The sequence below is a fragment of the Asparagus officinalis genome, unplaced genomic scaffold (genome assembly GCF_001876935.1).
Source record: "Asparagus officinalis unplaced genomic scaffold, Aspof.V1 AsparagusV1_Un490, whole genome shotgun sequence".
NCBI classification, from domain to species: domain Eukaryota; kingdom Viridiplantae; phylum Streptophyta; class Magnoliopsida; order Asparagales; family Asparagaceae; genus Asparagus; species Asparagus officinalis.
The window spans coordinates 107730-113506 of record NW_017972755.1 but is presented as its reverse complement, the minus strand read 5'-3'; positions in this window follow the sequence as shown (position 1 = coordinate 113506).

The window sequence follows — 5777 nt, the reverse complement described above, 5'->3', positions numbered from 1 at the left end:
CCTCAGCAAGAACTCGGAGAGAAGAAAGGCGGCATCTTTGGCCTTGGGCGGGGGCAGCGCGAAGGAATCGCCGATGAGAACCGAGAGGAGAGAGGCGATTGCGGCGATGGAATCGGGATCGGAGCCTCCGGGCAGTCGCTGAAGGCGGTGATGGCGGCGGCGAAGTAGGCGGAGGAGTGAGGGGGGAGGCCCTCCTCGAGGAGGATGGATCTCATGGCGGCGGCGCGGCGATGAGGGTGGCGATGCTGAGGGGGCCTTCGATTTGGAGGTAGCGATCGGTGAGGGCTTTGCAGACGTCGAGGAGGAGGATGAGGAGGGCTTCTGCTGATGCTTCGTCGTCTTCACCTGCTGCTGTTTCCGTGTCCCTCGTTTCTTTGGGTTTTCGTCGGCCGGGATTGGGCTCGGCTTGGGATCTCCTGTTCTTATTATTCTTCATATATGCTTATTATTAATAGGGTTTAGCAAGGAACGGGCGAGAGTGGAGGAGAGGAGCGGAGGGAAGGGGAACTCGCAAATTGGAGGGAGGGAGAGACGGGGGCGTGAGGTAAGAAGAGGGTTTTTCATCTACCAGGGTTTTAGCAGTATTTAAGGTTAATTTTCAAAATAGACCCATTAGTAATTTTTTTTTAAAAAACCGATCCCCTTTGAGATTTAATTGTCATTTTCGACCTAGTTTTAACCACCTGGTTGAAACTGGGTAAAAAAGGCCAATTAAAGTTAGAAAACTTGTGAGGTTTAGTGCTTGATTAACCATGCTAATGAAGCTGCAGAAGTTCGAAAACTTCACGGGATTTAAAATCCTGTGAGGTTTAGTGTTTGATTAGCCACACTAAACTTCACGGGATTTAAAATCCTGTGAAGCTTTTGAACTTTATTTACCATTTTCGACTTAGCTTCAGCCACACGAAAATGGTAATTAAATTTCGAATGGGTCCATTTTTAAAAATAAATTTCTAATAGGGTCTATTTTAAAAACTTGTCTCATACTTTTAGTTAATTTTAGAAAACCCCCTCCACAATAGGGGTGTACCAGAAACCCCAATCAAATACTTTAATTTGCCAAAAAAACCCTAGTTGTAGATAACCCATCAATCAATTTTAGAACGCGCTCTTAAAGATACTATCATTCACGTCCTCCCTTACATGAGCGATGTGTTTGGTAACTCTTACAAAACTAGGGCTATGATCAAGCTTGGCTCGGTTTTGATCTAAACCAACTCCCTCTTGGTCTACCAAAAAAACCCTCCATCAACTATTTTAATTTACTAAACCACCTCTTAAGTTGGGGGTGTCGTAGATAACCCATCAATCAATTTTAGAAATCCACATTTAGTATTAACTATTATTCACGCCCTCTATTGCTTTACGACTTCAATGTTGTATTATATATCAATATTTTCTAGCGCCACTTGAGGTCATTGGTGAAAGAACTCATTGTCATGTTTCTCAATTTCGATGGATCGTTATGAGATTTTTTTTTTTCCCACATTTTTGTAGGCTAGACTTTCAGAGTCTTCGCATTTTCATAAATTTCTGATTAGATTCAAGGAATTTGCGATTCCACCGAATCTAGTGCACAAAATCTACTATTTTGAGAATAATATATCATCCTTACTCTTTCTTGTAGCAAGGGCCGCAATTGGGCAATGCTAGAGCCATAACTCAAAATCATGAAACACTTATTCGGTTTCTACAAGGTATTACTTCTATAAGAAATGCTAGGGGCACACCCCAAACCACACCACCAACCACACTCCCCTCTCCCCTTTGCTACAGTACACGGGGCCCCACATGGGATTTTAAAATTTAAAATCCCATGTGGGGTCCCGTGTACTGGAGAGAGAAAAGTGTGGTTGATGGTGTGATTTGTGGTGTGCCCCTATCACCACTCTACTTCTATATTCTCCCAATAACTCATTTTCCCCTCTTCATCTAAATTAGTGCTTGCTTCTCTTTTATGTCGTTCTCTCACAATACTTTATTCGGATTCATTTTCATAAAAGAATAAAAAAGGCTTGTTATTATTATTGTTACATGCCTTGCTAATTATTACTAGTGGTAGCATTGGCGGAGCCAATGGTCAATAGGGGCACCTGCCCCCTGCCACCGGCATAGACACCTACACTAACCATGCTCAAGGTAATTAACTAAGTTTTCAAGGTTAAAATGGCCTCATGTTTGCATCATTGCGCTTGGTTACAATCATAAATGGCTCCGTATTTTCATTATTGTGTGCTCAATTATAGTCATCGAGATTTTGAGTACGTATGGGAAATCATTAATTTTGACATTATCGTGAAATTAGGTCCCTTTGCCTGCATTTATAAAATCACTTTCTAATTGGTTTACTTGTTCTAGTTGTTTTTAAGTTAGTTGCTGGTAGTTATTGGCTTTAAGAGACTAAGAAAATGATCCATATAAACTGCTTCAAGCCTAATTAAATGGTAAAGATGCATCTACTTATATGAGAAAATAAAAGTATATTTTTCACTTTTTATATGTTTCGGGCCTTTTGAATTGCAATTGACACGTATTACGATGAAAAATTACAATAGAACAAAGGAAAAATTTATATTTCTTGGAATTCTTTTCTATGTGTCGATGGAGCGTTGATCTTGTACTCTGTTGATGGTCTGACTATGATAATGGGTCTTTCATTGATTGACAATCTCTAATCTCTTGAAAGATAGTGTAGTCTTCTTTGGATGAAGAGATATTAACATATCTTTTCTCGCAAAAACTGTTGATTAAGCTAGATGACTAGCTGAAGAGAACGAATCCTTTCTCACAAGGATCGTTGATCGGACCAAATGATTAGCTGATGATAATGATCTATGAAGATTAATGAGAATGGATGAGAGATGAGTTTTTTTTGTTAATGTAGCCTCTGAATCTCTCTCTCGCTATCTCTCTTCTCAATAGCAAAGAGTCTAGCTAAGATAATGCTAGCCCCAATACCTTTTCCTTCCAAACCCCTATGCCTTTTTGTCTCATGTTGATCATGTCTATTTATAGGCTTCAGAGCATTAAGGGGCCGTTTGGTTGGTTTCCTAAAAACAAGAAAAGGAAATCGGTACAAGGAAACCAAAAAAATAATATTTTTATCCATTTCCATCCCTAAAACTCACCCACAACATCCAATAAAATAATATTTTTATCCTCCAACTCATCTCATTTTTTACCTTTAAAAATAAACCAAACACAAGAAATGTGTCACATCATCCAACTCATCACATCTCATCTTATCACATTTTTAAAAATCACACACATCATCTAATAATATTGTGACAACTCATATCATCTCATTAAAACTTCCTTTCCATCCATTTCCTTAAAAAAACAAGAAATTGATTTTCTTAAGTATGTGTCACATCATCCAATAATATACCTCCAACTCATCTCATTTTATCTATTTTTTTTATTTTTAAAAATGAACCAAACACAAACAACCTCAAAACATCATCTAATAATATACCTCCAACTCATTTCCTTATTTTTTTAACCAACCAAACAACCTCAAAACAAGTTTTTTTTAAAAAAAATCACTCACATCATCCAATAATAAGGTGACAACTCATCTCATCTCATCTCATATTCTATAGTTTAATCACTCACATCATCCAATAATAAGGTGACAACTCATCTCATCTCATCTCATATTCTATAGTTTTCTTCTTTTTTAAGCCAAAATAAGGTGACAACTCATCTCATCTCATCTCATATTCTATAGTTTTCTTCTTTTTTAAGCCAACCAAACAGTCTCAAAACAATTATTATAGGAAATAAGTTTTCTATTCTTTGATTTCCCAATTTTTTTTGCGAAACGAACAGCCCCTAAGTGGGCGAGTTAGTGGACCTTAACCCCCCTTAAATAAGTGAGTGTATTCATGAAAAAATATGATAAAAAATCCACGCCAAAATGAAGTGTATTTTTTTAAAAGATTGTTAAAGATCCACACTCATGAATATAATTGTGCAATATCTTAAGGGTATCCATTCTATGCTAAATATTTCCATATTTAGACATGGTGTATGACGCTCTCTAGACACTATCATTCTTCCTCTTAAATTTTTTTTATATGGTTGATGTGATAAATCGAGATTTTAGACCTTTTCTTAATTTCGAGATATTTCAAGTTGTGTAATAAAAGAAGAAGTTCAAACTAGATAAGATATATCTAATTTTTTTATGAACTAATATAATTACTTTTATTATTATTTTTACAAACTTTTCATCAATATCTTTGTAGTTTGTGTGTGAATTTTAATATGACTTATCATTGTGGTTCACTTGATTTGAAGTTATATATGTATCTCTTGTGCTATTTTCTACAAATTTCTTTGTGAAGCAATGTGTATTTCTCTATCTTTCACCTTTGGATAATTTCTATCTAATTTTTAAGTATATTGCATATTATTGGTGTGTTTTTTCTTTTGCTAATAAAAAAAGGGGGAGAAAAGGCGAAAAATTAAAATATTTTATATGTGTTTGTGCTTAATAAAAGTTTTCTCAAATTGCTTTCATGTTTGGTTTTTTATTTTGAATATTTTTGAACACTCGATGCTTTATTTCAAGGGGAGTTTCGGGAAAACATATATACATTTTTACACTTTTATGTATGCAATTTTTATAGGGGTAGCTTTGCATATCATCTATCTTTTGTATGAAATATGTTATGTGTTTATTTTGTACTGAATATATATTTTACATTTTGTATTTCAAATTTTGAATTTTGTTATCATTAAAATGGAGAGATTATCAGAACATTGTTCGTGCAAGAATATTTTTCATGCAGTACCTCTTATTTGATTAATAACATACTCTTTATTTGCTGTTGATATGTTTTGTGAAGTAATATATTTTAATATAAAGAGGGACAAGCAAGATGCGATTGGAAATGAGGAAAAATGAACACAAACGTTAATTTCAGCCTTTCGAATCATCGATAGTCAAGAGGCACCTATCGATGGTTATAAGAGCCAATCGGAGAATAACAAAAATAGGAGCGAGCATCATTGATGGTCAATAGTGACTAGTTATAGGTAACAATTAAAGAAATGTAGAAACCAAAATCAACACCATCGATTGCTATGATGGTACCATTGATGATCACTAAGGGACCATCGATGGTCTTGATCCATTATTGATGATTACGACGTGTTTTTATAGTTTAGCAGGTTTTTAAGATTTAATCTCAATTGTTCGCTAAACCATTTGATCTCTTATTTACACTCGGATTTGGCTATATTTTTCCTATCCTATCAAGATTTGTTTAAAGAGAGCTGGAGATCATAATAAAAAAACATAGATAAGTTCGAGGAGGCAAATATAAAAAATAAAGATCTTTGATATCTCTAATCATTTATCAAAACATATGCATACTAAGTAAAATGTCTACACATCGGCTCTCCGATCAATCCATAATTAATAGCTAAAAATTTACCTGATAAAAACATACGGCAATGTATTTCAACATAACTCAATCTCATCTGGTCCTAGTTGGAGACATCACAGCATATATATAAAATACACGAATTGTGGCATTAATTTGAGCTGGTTTTTTTTGGTGAGTACATGAAGGCTATGTCTCAAAAACACGAATTTTTTTTAACTCGGTACAGTTCTTGTAAAGCCAACTTGCATGAGGTCCGCTAAGAGTAGTACTTGGATCCTAGTCAGGGGGCGGTAGTACCTAGTAGTACCCTAATCCTATGTGAAGCTATGGTTTGCCATCCAATCTGCACATTTATTAGACTCTCTGTAGGTATGATTAACT